Raw genomic sequence first — 18,055 nt, forward strand, 5'->3', positions numbered from 1 at the left:
GGCCGTGATTGGTCCGTCGGTCCGACGGACCAATCACAGCCAAGGAGGGGGATTTAAACTAACGGTGACTGCACTGCAGACGCCATTCCGGTCTGGAAAGCGTGCAGTGCGGTCACCGTACCCCCCTGCCGCCATACTGACCAGAATACTTGCTGCAATACTTACCTGATCGCTGCTGATTGCTTCCTGGATCCTGTTCAATAATTGTGCCTTCCTGTGAAATTGTGCTGCTGCAGTGTACTAGCTAGATAGATAGAGAGATAGAGAGATAGATAGAGAGAGATAGAGAGAGATAGAGAGAGAGAGATAGAGAGAGATAGAGAGAGAGATAGTGTCAGAGAGTGCTATATTTTGTGCTGCTGCAGTGTGATATAGTTATAGATAGAGAGAGAGAGAGAGAGATAGAGAGAGAGGCCTACTGACAGAGTGCTATATTTTGTGCTGCTGCAGTGTGATAGTTATAGAGAGATAGAGAGAGATAGAGAGAGAGAGATAGAGAGAGATAGAGAGAGATAGAGAGAGAGATAGTGTCAGAGAGTGCTATATTTTGTGCTGCTGCAGTGTGATATAGTTATAGATAGTGAGAGAGAGAGAGAGATAGAGAGAGAGGCCTACTGACAGAGTGCTATATTTTGTGCTGCTGCAGTGTGATAGTTATAGAGAGATAGAGAGAGATAGAGAGAGAGAGATAGAGAGAGATAGAGAGAGATAGTGACAGATTGTGCTATATATTTTTTATATAACTGACTGCTGCCCCCTCCTTTTGTGCTGATCAGTATAAATTAACTGATCAGCAACTTTTTGGGGGCTCAGGTTTTTTTTAATATATAGATATACCTGTCAGTGCTGCTGCTGCAGTGTCATAGAGTGATAGATAGTGATAGATAGTGAGAGATAGAGAGATAGAGAGAGATAGTGATAGAGAGTGCTAAATTTTGTGTCTGCTGTCCCCGCCTTTTGTGCTGATCACTATATCTGAGGTGATCAGCAACTTTTTTGGGGGTACAGAGGTTTTTTTTTTTTTATATATACCTGTCAGTTGCACCAAAGGTTGTGCACCTGCTGCACCTCACTGGTAATCAGTGTCGCATCACTGATCACCTTTTTTTTTTGTGTGTGTGCTGTGGGGTATTTTTTTAATTTTTTTTTTTACACACACTGTGATTTTGTGGGTGTCCTGTGGCCGCTGTGCGCTGATCAGTGACGTACATCACTGATCATCTCTTTCGGCACAGGGTTGATCTATTTTTTTTTTTTTTTTTGATCAAATTCCTGTTGCCTTTGAGCGCTGTTCAGTGACAGACGTTACTGACCAACATCTGTGCTCAATTTTTGGCGCAGGACCTTTTTTTTTTTAACCCCTTCCTTTTTTTTTTTTTTAACCCCTTCATTTTTTTTTTTTTTTTTAACACCTTCATTTTTTTTTTTTTTTATTGGTATAAAGTATTTTTTTTTTTTCTGCACTACATACACACTACACACTACATACCCCCCGGATTGAAATAAAGTTTGTGCCCCCCCCTACACTATACACGTGTTGAAACATTTCACTACCGGTAACACAAAAATAAAAATGGCATCCCAAATGTCCTCCCAAATGTCCTCCCAAATGTCCTCCCAATCATCCAGGAGAATGTATTCAGTGGAGGAGGCATATGCCATGCTTGCTTCTGACTCTGACACAGCCAGTGATGCAAGCGGGGAATTTGAAGGATTTGCCTTAAGCTCCTCTTCCTCCTCTGCTGATGAGGGACCCCCTCAAAGACGCCCCCGTAGATCAGCTGAGATTCCCCCCCCAATAATTGATCTAGTATGGACCCCACCACCAGACAATTTTGAGCCCCAGGTTCCTGAGTTTTTGGCCATGCCAGGAATCCAATTTGATTCCACAGGTCTCAGAGAAATTGACTTTTTCAAATTATTTTTCTCTGATGATTTTATAAATTTAATGGTGGACCAAACTAATTTATATGCCCAGCAGTTTATTGCTCAAAACCCCACGTCATCATTTGCTAGGTGGACCCCTGTAGATGCAGTAGAGATGATGACGTTTTGGGGTCTGGTGTTTCATATGGGCATAGTAAAAAAGCCAGAAATTAGGCAATATTGGAGTACAGATGTTCTGTACAGTACTCCATTTTACCGTATGGCCATGCCCCGGACTCGATTTGAGACAATTCTTAAATTCATACATTACACCGATAATGCACAGTGCCCACCCAGAGATGATCCCACCTTTGACCGGCTATTCAAAGTCAGGCCGGTCATTGATCATTTCAGTGCCAAATTTGAAGAGGTGTACATCCCTGAAAAATTTATTTGTATCGACGAGTCCCTTATACATTTTAAAGGAAGGGTTAAATTCCGCCAGTACCTTCCCAGTAAGAGGGCAAGGTATGGCATAAAAATGTATAAACTGTGTGAAAGCACCTCAGGGTACACCCACAGGTTTAGGGTTTATGAAGGGAAGGATTCAAGAATTCAACCGCCAGAATGCCCCCCCTCCCTCGTAGGTGTTAGTGGGAAAATTGTCTGGGATTTAGTGCACCCCTTCCTGGATAAAGGTTATCACCTCTATGTGGATAACTTTTACACTAGCATCCCCCTGTTTAAGGCCCTTGGTTCAAGAGGTACAGCAGCTTGCGGTACTGTGCGCAAGAACCAAAGAGGCCTCCCAAAAACGCACATTGCCCAAGTAATGAGAAGGGGTGAAAGCAGGGGAATATGCACCGAAAATATGTTGTTGGTCAAATATAAGGACAAGAGGGATGTCCTTATACTGACAACAATTCACGGAGACAGTACCACCTCCGTCCCTGTACGAGGTACCAGTACCCACACCTCAAAACCTAATTGTATCCTGGATTACAATAGGTACATGGGCGGAGTGGATCTTTCAGATCAGGTACTGAAGCCGTACAGTGCCCTGCGGAAAACAAAAATCTGGTACAAGAAGGTGGCCGTGTATATCATCCAGATGGCACTGTATAACGCTTACGTGCTATTCCGTTCTACCGGCCAGAGGGGGACATTTATGCACTTTCAAGAGGAAGTCATAAAGGGCCTAATATTTGGGAACCAGCAGGCAGAGGGCCCCAGTACTTCTAGTACTGGCCCCCGTATTGTACCAGGGCAGCATTTTCCTGATGAAATCCCCTCCACTGGAAAAAAGGGCAGGACACAAAAAAGGTGCAAAGTTTGCTATAAAAAGGGAATAAGAAAGCAAACTATTTTCCAGTGTGACACTTGCCCCGACAAACCCGGCCTATGTATAAAGGAGTGTTTTAAATTATACCACACATCTATGGAATATTAGGTTCATAATTTCACCGTGCTTCGGGGGTCTTGCTAATGCCACATAGCACCCACCATTCATTCCACCAGAATCTGAGCCGCAAAATCCAAAAATCACTCCTTCCCTTCTGAGTCCTGCCATGCACCCAACTGGTATTTTTTGGTCACATGTGAGGCATTGCCGTACTCGGGAGATATTGGGGCACAGATTTTGGGGTGCTTTTTCTCCTTCATACCTTCTGAAAATGAAAAATTTTGAGCCAGAACTGCATTTTTGTGTAAAAAATGTAATTTTTCTTTTTCACTGCCCACTTGTATCAAAATTGGTGAAACCCCTGGGGGTTTTAAATGTACACTATACCCCTAGATGAATTCCCTGAGGGGTGTAGTTTTCAAAATGGGGTGACTTGTGGGGGGGTTCCACTGTATTGGTGCTTGGGGGGTCTTGCTAATGCGACATAGCACCCACCAAAATTCCACCAGAATTTGTGCTGCAAACTCCAAATATCACTCCTTCCCTTCTGAGTCCTGCCACTTTTTGGTCACACATGAGGCATTGCCGTACTCGGGAGAAATTGGGGCACAGATTTTGGGGTGCTTTGTCTCCTTCATTCCTTGTGAAAATGAAATATTTTGAGCCAGAACTGCATTTTTGTGTAAAAAAATGTAATTTTTCATTTTCACTGCCCACTTGTATCAAAATTGGTGAAACCCCTGGGGGTTTGAAATGTACACTATACCCCTAGATGAATTCCCTGAGGGGTGTAGTTTGCAAAATGGGGTGACTTGTGGGGGGGTTCCACTGTATTGGTGCAACATAGCACCCACCATTCATTCCACCAGAATCTGTGCTGCAAAATCCAAAAATCACTCCTTCCCTTCTGAGTCCTGCCATGCACCCAACTGGTATTTTTTGGTCACATGTGAGGCATTGCCGTACTCGGGAGAAATTGGGGCACAGATTTTGGGGTGCTTTTTCTCCTTCATACCTTCTGAAAATGAAAAATTTTGAGCCAGAACTGCATTTTTGTGTAAAAAATGTAATTTTTCTTTTTCACTGCCCACTTGTATCAAAATTGGTGAAACCCCTGGGGGTTTTAAATGTACACTATACCCCTAGATGAATTCCCTGAGGGGTGTAGTTTGCAAAATGGGGTCACTTGTGGGGGGGTTCTACTGTATTGGTGCTTGGGGGGTCTTGCTAATGCGACATAGCACCCACCAAAATTCCACCAGAATCTGAGCTGCAAAATCCAAAAATCACTCCTTCCCTTTTGAGTCCTGCCATGCACCCAACTGGTATTTTTTGGTCACATGTGAGGCATTGCCGTACTCGGGAGAAATTGGGGCACAGATTTTGGGGTGCTTTTTCTCCTTCATACCTTCTGAAAATGAAAAATTTTGAGCCAGAACTGCATTTTTGTGTAAAAAATGTAATTTTTCTTTTTCACTGCCCACTTGTATCAAAATTGGTGAAACCCCTGGGGGTTTTAAATGTACACTATACCCCTAGATGAATTCCCTGAGGGGTGTAGTTTGCAAAATGGGGTCACTTGTGGGGGGGTTCTACTGTATTGGTGCTTGGGGGGTCTTGCTAATGCGACATAGCACCCACCAAAATTCCACCAGAATCTGAGCTGCAAAATCCAAAAATCACTCCTTCCCTTTTGAGTCCTGCCATGCACCCAACTGGTATTTTTTGGTCACATGTGAGGCATTGCCGTACTCGGGAGAAATTGAGGCACAGATTTTGGGGTGCTTTTTCTCCTTCATATCTTCTGAAAATGAAAATTTTTGAGCCAGAACTGCATTTTTGTGTAAAAAATGTAATTTTTCATGTTCACTGCCCACTTGTATCAAAATTGGTGAAACCCCTGGGGGTTTGAAATGTACACTATACCCCTAGATGAATTCCCTGAGGGGTGTAGTTTGCAAAATGGGGTGACTTGTGGGGGGGTTCCACTGTATTGGTGCTTGGGGGGTCTTGCTAATGCGACATAGCACCCACCAAAATTCCACCAGAATCTGAGCCACAAAATCCAAAAATCACTCCTTCCGTTCTGAGTCCTGCCATGCACCCAACTGGTATTTTTTGGTCACATGTGAGGCATTGCCGTACTCGGAAGAAATTGGGGCACATATTTTGGGGTGCTTTTTCTCCTTCATACCTTCTGAAAATGAAAAATTGTGAGCCAGAACTGCATTTTTGTGTAAAAAAATGTAATTTTTCATTTTCACTGCCCACTTGTATCAAAATTGGTGAAACCCCTGGGGGTTTGAAATGTACACTATACCCCTAGATGAATTCCCTGAGGGGTGTACTTTGCAAAATGGGGTGACTTGTGGGGGGGTTCCACTGTATTGGTGCAACATAGCACCCACCATTCATTCCACCAGAATGTGTGCTGCAAAATCCAAAAATCACTCCTTCCGTTCTGAGTCCTGCCATGCACCCAACTGGTATTTTTTGGTCACATGTGAGGCATTGCCGTACTCGGGAGATATTGGGGCACAGATTTTGGGGTGCTTTTTCTCCTTCATACCTTCTGAAAATGAAAAATTTTGAGCCAGAACTGCATTTTTGTGTAAAAAAATGTAATTTTTCATTTTCACTGCCCACTTGTATCAAAATTGGTGAAACCCCTGGGGGTTTGAAATGTACACTATACCCCTAGATGAATTCCCTGAGGGGTGTAGTTTTCAAAATGGGGTGACTTGTGGGGGGGTTCCACTGTATTGGTGCTTGGGGGGTCTTGCTAATGCGACATAGCACCCACCAAAATTCCACCAGAATCTGAGCCGCAAAATCCAAAAATCACTCCTTCCGTTCTGAGTCCTGCCATGCACCCAACTGGTATTTTTTGGTCACATGTGAGGCATTGCCGTACTCGGAAGAAATTGGGGCACATATTTTGGGGTGCTTTTTCTCCTTCATACCTTCTGAAAATGAAAAATTGTGAGCCAGAACTGCATTTTTGTGTAAAAAAATGTAATTTTTCATTTTCACTGCCCACTTGTATCAAAATTGGTGAAACCCCTGGGGGTTTGAAATGTACACTATACCCCTAGATGAATTCCCTGAGGGGTGTACTTTGCAAAATGGGGTGACTTGTGGGGGGGTTCCACTGTATTGGTGCAACATAGCACCCACCATTCATTCCACCAGAATCTGTGCTGCAAAATCCAAAAATCACTCCTTCCCTTCTGAGTCCTGCCATGCACCCAACTGGTATTTTTTGGTCACATGTGAGGCATTGCCGTACTCGGGAGAAATTGGGGCACAGATTTTGGGGTGCTTTTTCTCCTTCATACCTTCTGAAAATGAAAAATTTTGAGCCAGAACTGCATTTTTGTGTAAAAAAATGTAATTTTTCATTTTCACTGCCCACTTGTATCAAAATTGGTGAAACCCCTGGGGGTTTGAAATGTACACTATACCCCTAGATGAATTCCCTGAGGGGTGTAGTTTGCAAAATGGGGTGACTTGTGGGGGGGTTCCACTGTATTGGTGCTTGGGGGGTCTTGCTAATGCGACATAGCACCCACCAAAATTCCACCAGAATCTGAGCTGCAAAATCCAAAAATCACTCCTTCCCTTTTGAGTCCTGCCATGCACCCAACTGGTATTTTTTGGTCACATGTGAGGCATTGCTGTACTCGGGAGAAATTGGGGCACAGATTTTGGGGTGCTTTGTCTCCTTCATACCTTCTGAAAATGACAAATTTGGAGCCAGAACTGCATTTTTGTGTAAAAAAAATAATTTTTCATTTTCACTGCCCAGTTGTACCACAATTGGTGAAACCCCTGCGGGTTTGAAATGTACACTATACCCCTAGCTGAATTCCCTGAGGGGTGTAGTTTGCAAAATGGGGTCACTTGTGGGGGGGTTCCTAACTTTTAGCATGTTATGGTGCCTAGAAACCTACATGGTGCCTAAAAAATAATCTCATAAAAAGGAGGCTCCAAAATCAAGTAGGTGCTCCTTCTATTATGAAGCCTGTGGTTTGGTCACCGTGCACACTAGGGCCACATATAGGATATTTATGAAAACAAAAGAATTGGGGGAATCAATTTTTAGTCACATTTCTCTAGTAAAATGTACTGTGTTCCTTAGAAAAATGTATTAAAATTGCAAATCTGCAAAAAAAAAGAAATTTTGAAATTTCACCTACACTTTGTTTTAATTCCTGTGAAACACCTAAAGGGTTAACAAACTTCCAAAATGCTGTTTTGAATACTGTGAGGGGTGCAGTTTTTGAAATGGCATCATTTATGGGGGTGTCTCACATACAAGTCCCTCAAAGTCACATCAGAACTGAACTGGTCCCTAAAAAAATCAGTGTTTGAAATTTTCTTGAAAATTTGAGAATTTGCTATTCATATTTGAAGCCTCCTAGTGTCCCAAAAAATTAAAAGGAAGTTGAAATAATGATGTCAACATAAAGTAGACATATGGTCTATGTTAGTTATTCACTATTTTGAGTGGTAAGATTATTTGTCTCACAAGCAGAAAATTTAACATTTTGCAAATCGCTAAATTTTCCATTTTTTCACGATATTTTGGTATTTTTCACAAAAAAACACAGACTGTATCGACCCAAATTTACCACTAATTTGAAGTACAATGTGTCACGAAAAAACAATCTCAAAACCACTGGGATAAGTAAAAGCAAAAAAAAGTTATCCCCACTTAAGTGAGACATGTCAGATTTGAAAAAAATGGCTCTGTCAGGAACGCAAAAACTAGCTCTGTCAGGAAGGGGTTAATGACTTAAGACCCAACACGATTTTATCCCACAAAAGCCCATTTCTTTCCTCCTCCCACTGGGACTCTATCAGCCACCCGACACCAAAATGAATTACTATTACACATAGTCATGGCTACTACTTGACCAAAAACAGTGACTAGATAAAACCTCTCCCTCCATCACTTGATATAAACATTCACATACTTCAGAACACTTATTGAATGAAATTAATTGAAATAATTTGGCAAAACATGGAATCCTTGGCTTCAGTACATACTGTAAATATAATTTCCTGTTCACATAAGGTTCAAATAGTCTATTTGCTAGATATGATCATCTCTCTCTCTCTCTCTCTCTCTCTCTCTCTCTCTCTCTCTAGAAATACTCAAAACTTGAATTTTTATAAACAACATGCTGCAATCCCTCATCTGATAAAAGCAAGTTTGTTTGAAAGTAATCTAGTTAATACCACAAAATGACATGTTACAGTAGGTGTCCCACAGCCATTGTATAATATATATATATATATATATATATATATATATATATATATATATATATATATATATATATATATATATATATATATATATATATATGGAGATGAAATTGATTAGTTGTGCTTATACTATCTGAGGGGATGTTATTTCATAATTTATGCATGGTATTTCATAAAGCGAAACCTGTTATTCAGGAGCATCCAAAATATAGAAAGCCAAAAAAGTTAAAAAAAGATGGGTTTTGGAGACACTGTCATGGACAAAGTGAGATTTTTGTTCATTAACTGTGAATAGCACTGCTAAAAAAATGAAAGGGGTGGATACGAAAGGAGAGTGGGGAAAAGGGGAATTCATTTTTAAATGTAATTTAATATATAAATTCCACATCAAATAACAAAAACCCCTCTTCATCACAATACATCACATTTAATTGGGGAAAGTCCATGGTTTGCACCAGTGGCTACCACTAGACTGTGCCCAATGGAGCAATTCAGTTATTTCTCCATTTGGGCACAAACAGCTGCCATGATTGGCATTTCTGCTCAAAGCCCTTGAGCTGGTGAGCAGCAATGTGACTCATTTGGGCACCGATATGACACTTTTTCGCACTGTGCCAAGCATTTTGTTGGGTTTAGATGTTTTACATGCATAAACCAAGAGATACTGGGTGCAGGCAATGCAACAACAACAACAACAACAACAACAACAAATTATTAGCACTGCCTGGTCACTTTAGATGGGAGACCAGATTCATCTAGGTGCACATAAACAATAGAATCCTACCCATGCATTCATAATTGTAGATCTCATACCTTTATCAAAAACAATAAAGTTGTTTCTGTTAATTTGAGTCAACTAAAATTTATGTATCTCCAACAATTTATTCTAGATTATCACTACATTACTTCAGTGTCATAAACAACATGCGTAGGCCAAGCAGTAGCGCTAACAGGGGAATTATTGAATCAGTGATGCAGAGCATAATGTTCTGACACAGTTTGATGAGTCTGTGAATTTCATTAAGAAATCTCTAGTCCCTAATATATGAGATATTAAAATGCCTGAAACAACAAAACTTTTCTCTCAAATGGCATTCACTTGTGTAAGTAAAATAATTAAAAAAGTTATAAGTATCATAGATGTTCATAGACACATAAAATTGTAATTAAGAGCTTCTCTCACTTTCTAGTCTGCCATTCCCTGCTTGTCATAATCGGTATGCAAAAATGAGGGTTAACTTCACCTTAACATGGATGCACTTGGTCAGATAAGTTTTTATTTGTTTTGTTTTCCAGACACCCAGATCCCAAGTTGCACTAGAGGTGGCTACCAGCATGATAAAAAAAAAGTTAAGCCTCTTAAGCCTAATATTTATTTTATTTATTAAGTTTCTTATATAGCATATTCCGTTGCACTTTACAATAGGAGACAGTGATACAACAAACTGGGTATGTACAGAAAGTGAAAGGTATGAGGGCCCTGCTCGCAAGCTTACAATCTATATTGAAATAGGCATTGATATACAAGGATAGATATTCTTTATTGCATTAATTCCACCAGAATGCAAAGGTTCCTGGTATGCTGTATAATACGGCGACTCAGCAGTTTGGCCATGGGCCAGGAGGATGGAAAATGTAAAAAAGGAAGAGAGTAGACATGTGTGGACTGTACAGTGGGGATGTGATTAGATATTAAGGTTAAGTGGTTGGTTTTGGAATTTGATTATCTTACCTGAAGAGGTGAGTTTTCAGGGAACGCTTACAGGTTTGGAGCCTGGAGAAGTGACTTAGTGCCAGATGCAGTAAGCTTCAAAAGAGATAAAATGGAGAGTGATAATCAGCCAGCCAATCAGATCCTACCTGCCATGTCACAGACTGTGTTTGAAAAATGTCAGGCAGGAGCTGATTGGCTGGCTGGTTATCACTCTCCATTTTATCAATTTTGAAGCTTAGTGCATCTGGCCCCTATTGTGTGTGGGAAAGCCTGCCACAAAGTAGGTGCAGCCCAAAGAAAGTCTTTCTTTTGGTAAAGGGAGCAAGTAATGAGTGTAGATGAGAGACATAGTTCTTGTGAAGAGCGAAAAGGTCAAGTTGGAAGATATTTTGAGATAAGAGTATGTTGGCGTAGTTTGGTTTATGACTTTGTGTGTAAGTAAAATAATATTGTATTGAATATGGTAGAATACAGGTAACCAATGAAGTGACTGATAGAGTAGCTTTGCAGACAATGAACATCTGGCTAGGAAGATTAGCCTCGCAGCTGCATTCATGATGGACTGTAGTGGTGAGAGTCTGTATTGGGGAAGGCCAATAAGGAGACTATTGCAGTAATCAATGCGTGAGATGATGGCAGCATGGATTAGTGTTTTAGCAGTGTCTTGTGTGTAAGGGTAAATTTTGAATATGTTTTTTAAGTGCATGTGGCTTGATTTCAAGACAGATTGAATGTGAGGAATAAAGGAAAGTTCAGAGTCAAGAATGACACCTAGGCAGCGAGCTTGAATGGTAGGATTGATAGTCATATTCTCAACAGCGATAGAGATATCTGGTTGGTAACTACTATTTATTGGTGGAAATATAATTAATTACGTACAGCCAGAGGCATCATAAAGGGGTATTTTCTATATGTGTAAAAACAAACCTATATTATATGTGCTATTACTATGCATCATTTCAAAAGAGGCATAACAAACCTGCCTTAGCTATTATATACAGAGAGTAACAGTTGAACAATGTCCTTGCTAAATTTTATCACCAGTGATTAGACTCCTTTGTGATCCAAGAACAGTTAGTGTGCTAATTACATAACCAGTGAATAGGCACCTTTGATTGAGGAAACACAATTATGTCATCACTAATTACTGTACATCTCCAATAATAGTGCTACTATGTTCAACATCTATAGGCATTCTTACTATTTACATATCCCGTGAACAAGAGTTTAAAAATCAGGAACAGTGCCCTTGCTGTAAGCAGTGATAGCATCGGAGTCAGTGACACTCAGTGTTGCAATGAGTAAGCCTGAAAAGGGGGTGTGGCTTTGTGGATAGTGGGCATGGATTTGTGGAGGTTCCCTACTGACATCACTACAGGTGGTGTGATCTTGCAAGAAGCCCTCAATTGTCTCTTTCCTAAGGTGTGCCTTGTCAATTACAGGACAATGTTACACTGCAGCACCTGTTCCTGTCACTGTGGAGGTGTTCGCATCCCTAGCACCCCCTTTATGATGCCTCTGGCTGTACATAATTATAAAGGAGACTTGTCAACTCGGACAAACCTGAATTGGATATCCGGAATCGCAGAGAGATGGAGAGCAGGATCAGAAGGCACAACCCACCCCAATGGGATTCTGGGATCATGCCCCATTTTAAGGGTGCATTATCCCAGCTGCGGATCTATGTGTTTTAGACCACTTTTGGTGCAGACTGAAACTTGAGAGATATTGGGAACGTTGAAACGACAGTTGTTTTATTTGCTGTAGCTCCCCTGACCTAAAGTATCTGAACATCATCCCATCATATACCAAACCTAACATGTATGGGTGTTTGTTAATCCCCACAACTCCATTATCCTGCATGTAAGCCCAAAAATCCCATTATTTGGCTCACCTTACTGTCAACCAGGATGCAATCCAGCAACCCAGTGGCAGAATTTACGAGTGTTCAGCCCAGGTGCAAAAATATGCTTTGGAAAATAATTATGAGTATAAGGGAGGAGAGACTGTAGAGCTGCCCTCTATTCATGCCCAGAGTGCTCCACTGAGCTGCTGACATTGATAGCAATAATCCAGGCAGAGTCAGGCAATGCTTAGTTAAATATAGCAAAAAGAAAACCTCTCGTTAATCTCCAATCAGTGCAAAGAACCTGTCAATTTGCTGATCTCAATAAAGAGAATTACGCAACCAATCTATATGGAAAACTAGGAAACCATTATGGAGTAAATTTACTAAAAGCTTCTAAAAATGGACAGAGTTGATGTTGACCATAGCAACCAATCAGTTTCGGTCTATAATTTCTGTATTTCATCCTAGAAAATGAAAGACATAATCGGATTGGTTGATATGGGCAATATCATCTCTTAATTTACCCCTATGATTTAAAGAACCTCAAGCTGCTAGTGGGCAAATGCCAGAAAAGTATACAGTATATGGTATATGGTGTGATATCAGGGGCAAATTTATGGGTAAGGCCCAGTAGGCACAACTTAATGGCCACCCTCTTAAGCCCTCATTCGATGACAGCCAATTTAAAAGAATAATAAAAACGGCACAGTGACATTTATTTTAATTTTTAAATATGTATATATTAACTAAGAAGGAGTTTTGGGCCTCACGTGCCTAATGAGAAATACACTACTGCATGGTATGACGCAGTCTATGAGAAATGCAAAATCCCTCCAAAAGTGTAGTGTCCATTACAGAGATTTGTAAGGTGTAGAGTAGTACCTATATACAAAGATATTGAGTGACTGATAGATCTACCTACAAGTTCTAATCCTAGGTATGACTGCTAAGCAACATTTTTGTTTAAAATATATTATAATGTAAATAATTGTGGTGCAATGCAACAAGATTTATATAATTATTTTCTAGATTGTTCAGCTCCAATATATAGCTTACCTTCAGACTACTGGGACATATTTACGCCACTGCATAAGATGGATCCAGTATTTAAATAAAGAGTATAGTAGAACACTGTTACCTAAAGACATAAATTGCAGGTGATCCTTGAGGATTTTAGGCTGCAGAATACCAGACAGTAAGCACTCCTATAAAAACTTACCTAACAAAGGAAATGTTTAACCAATGTATTTCACTGCCTGATAATTACAAATACAGCCAAGTAGTAGGAATTTGCTCTACATTGGCACTGTCCCTAGAACGGACATTTCAAAAGCAGTGGAAATCTTATGTAAAAAAGACTAGGGGGGTATTCAACAGACAATCCGACAGTCAAACAATTGGCACTGAGATTGAATAGTTCGGATGGGGCACCTTTCACAAATTTTGGGTTAAATTCACATTCAACCTATTCATTCCAGAAAACGCAGATTACTCGCCAATTCACGTGTTTTAGTTGAAAATGCAGAAATTTTCAACTATTTTCCATGGATGTACATTCAACTTTAAACCAAGACGAAGCTGTATCCATGGAAAAACCATACAAAAATGGGTGCATTGAATAGGTATGTAAGCATGTTTCAGCTAGCCAAATGACGGTGTAGCATGGTTAACTATTAGGTTTCAATACAGAGAAAACTATTACAAATAGAGCATCTACTGTATAACTATAAACCATGTGGCCAGAAACAACAACAAAATGCAAATATGTTCTTCTAAATTATAATTTGCACAAGCTATGAAAAAAGTACCTTTACATTTCAGCAATGAATCCAAAATCAGTCAATCGGCATGTTCAGTTAGTTCTAGTGAAAAACTTAAGCTGGGTACACACTAAACAATATGGCACCTGATCCTGCGTATCGCAGCCACATCTCAGGCATATTGTTTACATTGTCTATTTTGTACCAGTGATATATGTTTTAGAAGCAGCAGGGAGAATACAGAATTTGATGAGGCTCCCCCCAGAATGTGTGTATGCAGAGTCCCATTGGGTACACATTAGAGTGTACCCAGCTTTAGATTTACAGTAGCGGGTTTTTGTCATATAGTTCTGTGTGAAGTCTGTGTGCGGCCAGGGCTGCCATCAGGAATTTTGGGGCCCGGGACTAATTTCTAGTCCAGGCCCCGGCTCCTCCCTCCTCACTTGACTTAACGTAACCCGGTTCCCCCATTTCCTCTTCCGCTGAGCTGCGACTCAGAGGTCCCAGACCGGCAGCCAATTAAAATACAGCACTGGCTGGTGAGCCAATCAGAGCTCACGTACCAGCAGCCACTCTGATTGGCTCAAAAGCCAGTGCAGCATGACCTGCTTTGTTCAGCACACTGAGCGCAGTGAAGTGGAGGCAGTCGGGGGGGGGGGGGGGGGGGTTTGCAGCCAGGGCCCGGGACAGCTGTACCCAAAACATCCAACTATTAGTGCCCTGTGTGTGGTGTCACATATTGTAGTATTTTCTTTACATTTTAATTAGATTTTCTCTTTAGCAAATTGTGGCCTAACGTTTCCCCAGCTCTTTATTTCTCTAACCAATTATTGAATTAACTTACAGAAACCCTTTAAGCAGCAATTTGATAGTTTGGGAAAGAAAACACTAAGGATTGTTTTACATCAAGAAATTATTTTACTTTGCATTGTTTGATTCTTATTGCATTTCATTTATTGTTATGTTCTAGGTACTGTATTTCATTTAGAACTTTATCTTTTCAAGTATCCATTGTATCACATCAGGAACTTGTTTTATTTTATTTTATTGTTTTTCAAATGTATTTCAACTAGTTATTTTACTTGGATTTCAATTACTGCTTGTTTCTCAATTACCCAAGTACAGTATATTGCTTCACATAATCATCTAAATATTCATTATTCCATCTTTTCAATATTATATAAATGTTGCTTTTTTACACTCATCCAAAATCACCTGCTGACAGAAAAGCCTTTTGGGGCTACTTTGCACTATATTTACAGCCTGTTGTCACTAAAAAGTTTTGTTCATTATTATTGTCTTTTATTGAGGTGCTGTTACTTTTATTCTAACTATTGTTTCACTGTTGTTATAATACTACAGGTTGAGTATCCCGTATCCGAGTATCCGTTATCCGAATTATTCCGAAAACCATACATTCCAGAAAGTGAAAAAAAAAAATTTTTTGCTAAAAACTCACTGGGGACGTTTGTAACAGCACTACTGGTGACATGATATGTAACTGGCACTATATATGTGCAAGAAAATTATTGCTTGGCATTCAAATTCAATATCTGAGATATGAAACAAAATTTGTGTACTGTTTTGAAACCTTGTTTTTTGAACAAATAAAATATATTTGTGTGTATTTTATGTGGTAATAAAATATATTTGTGTGTATTTTATGTGTTTATACAGCATACATGCAAGATACTTCAAAATACATAATTGAAATATTAAAATATTCTGAAATACGGAATAATCCGTTATCCAAAATTCTCCTGGTCCCGAGCATTTTGGATATGGGATACTCAACCTGTACTATAAAATTTACTTTGTTAATCAATTATATTCAAATATTTCCTTATCTACACATTCTCCATTACTAGGTAACAAAATATGATATTTTAGTAGTATATTATCAAAGTTAGGCCTTAACAAACATAAAATATATATATACTGTATTTAACCTCAGTATATCCAATATTTTATAAGCTATTTACTCTTTAATGCTCCGTACATTGCGGGACAATCATTTTGATGCACGGAACTGTTGCATCTAGTGATGCCATGGCGGCATGTAAACCAACATTGCAAGCAGAGCTGGGAGTTCAAATGGATCTTTTACACCATGTAAGTCCAGATACTGTACTATGGATGATGGCAGCAACTGCACATGGAAAAAAAGGGCAGGAAGGAATACCACATACAGACACCTGGATATTTGAGATCTGTAACCCAGAGTTATTTAGAAATATGAAGCCACCCGGACTGGTCTTCCTGAAGAGATCCAGTCCAAGTCCTGATTTGGATCTTCCTGCGGCTCGTAATTCGGATATTGAAACTGAATATTAGATTTTGGATTGCAAAATTATTTTAGCGTTTTTTTTATCTATTTTCAAGAAATCCAAAAGATTACCATTTTAAATCTGAATTCCAATTCAAAACACTTAAGGGTGGTTTTGCAAAACCAAGACATGATGTGTGGCATTAAAAATATAAAATTATTTCTGTCGTGGACAAATGTAATATTAAAAATTTTAAATATTTGCACTATCTACAGACAGTACATTGGTAATATATAAAAAAAATTAGAAGATTTGATATTTATGGAATTATTGATGCTCGGAATTCAATAAGATGTATTTACCATCTGAATGTTTTAACACAATATCACATAATTGTAATTTTTCATGTGTAGTGATTGTCAGTACCTGGGAATTCTGTGGACCCGGGAGACTACCAGGAACCGGAGTAGCTTGCAGAGTAGCGGGACGAATATAAGTCCTTCTCATACGGGACCTGGGAGGAGCCCGGAGCTGGGGAACACTGACATGTAGAAGTTAACCACGGGTAGATGATGAAGGACCAAGGGACATACAGGAATCAGGGCCAGTCGTAGCAGGACCAGGATACACAGGTGACTGCAGTGGGTAGCACCCAGGTAGGGGGTGCGCAGGAGACTGTGGCAGGCTGCAGCCGGGCAGAGGGTATGCTGGAGACTGGTGTAAATTGTATCCAAACGGAAGGTGCACAGGAGATAGTTTGCAGAATGCACCCAGACTGAAGATACACAGGTGATAGCAGGGGTTGTACCCAAACGGAAGGTGCACAGGAGGTCGCTTGCAGATTGCACCCAGACTGAAGATACACAGGTGATAGCAGGGGTTGTACCCAGATGGAAGGTGCACAGGAGGTTGCTTGCAGATTGCACCCAGGCAGAAGGTACACAGGTGATAGCAGGGGTTGTACCCAGATGGAAGGTGCACAGGAGGTTGCTTGCAGATTGCACCCAGGCAGAAAGTGCACAGGTGATAGCAGGGGTTGTACCCAGACGGAAGGTGCACAGGAGGTTGCTTGCAGATTGCACCCAGGCAGAAAGTACACAGGTGATAGCAGGGGTTGTACCAGACGGAAGGTGCACAGGAGGTTGCTTGCAGATTGCACCCAGGCAGAAAGTGCACAGGTGATAGCAGGGGTTGTACCCAGACGGAAGGTGCACAGGAGGTTACTTGCAGATTGCACCCAGACTGAAGATACACAGGTGATAGCAGGGGTTGTACCCAGATGGAAGGTGCACAGGAGGTTGCTTGCAGATTGCACCCAGGCAGAAGGTACACAGGTGATAGCAGGGGTTGTACCCAGACGGAAGGTGCACAGGAGGTTGCTTGCAGATTGCACCCAGGCAGAAGATACACAGGTGATAGCAAGGGTTGTACCCAGATGGAAGGTGCACAGGAGGTTGCTTGCAGATTGCACCCAGGCAGAAAGTGCACAGGTGATAGCAGGGGTTGTACCCAGACGGAAGGTGCACAGGAGGTTGCTTCCAGATTGCACCCAGGCAGAAAGTACACAGGTGATAGCAGGGGTTGTACCAGACGAAAGGTGCACAGGAGGTTGCTTGCAGATTGCACCCAGGCAGAAGGTACACAGGTGATGGCAGGGGTTGTACCCAGACGGAAGGTGCACAGGAGGTTACTTGCAGATTGCACCCAGGCAGAAGGTACACAGGTGATAGCAGGGGTTGTACCCAGACGGAAGGTGCACAGGAGGTTACTTGCAGATTGCACCCAGGCAGAAGGTACACAGGTGATAGCAGGCTTGATTGCACCTTGAAGCAGAATGCTAGAGGTGCATAGATGAGCAAAGGCTGATTGCACTTGGAGCCAGACGCTGGAAGTGCACAGATGATTCAGACTGATTGCACTTGG

The 18,055-nt window shown here is 40.8% G+C and overlaps 1 long non-coding RNA gene across 4 annotated transcripts in view; it reads left to right on the plus strand.

The window, feature by feature from the left end:
- Positions 1 to 15,482, plus strand: part of LOC146058847 (uncharacterized) — a 36,114-nt gene extending 20,632 nt beyond the window's left edge. For 2 of the 4 annotated variants that reach the window (XR_014470000.1, XR_014469999.1), the window contains exons 3-4: positions 9,839 to 9,891; positions 15,228 to 15,482. This is a non-coding gene — a long non-coding RNA (uncharacterized LOC146058847). The remainder of the gene's footprint in view (positions 1 to 9,838; positions 9,892 to 15,227) is intronic. The other 2 variants (XR_014469998.1, XR_014469997.1) reach the window with 1 other exon arrangement.
- The last annotated feature ends 2,573 nt before the right edge of the window (positions 15,483 to 18,055 follow it).

Source organism: Crinia signifera, chromosome 2 (genome assembly GCF_055691185.1).
Source record: "Crinia signifera chromosome 2, ASM5569118v1, whole genome shotgun sequence".
NCBI lineage: Eukaryota > Metazoa > Chordata > Amphibia > Anura > Myobatrachidae > Crinia > Crinia signifera.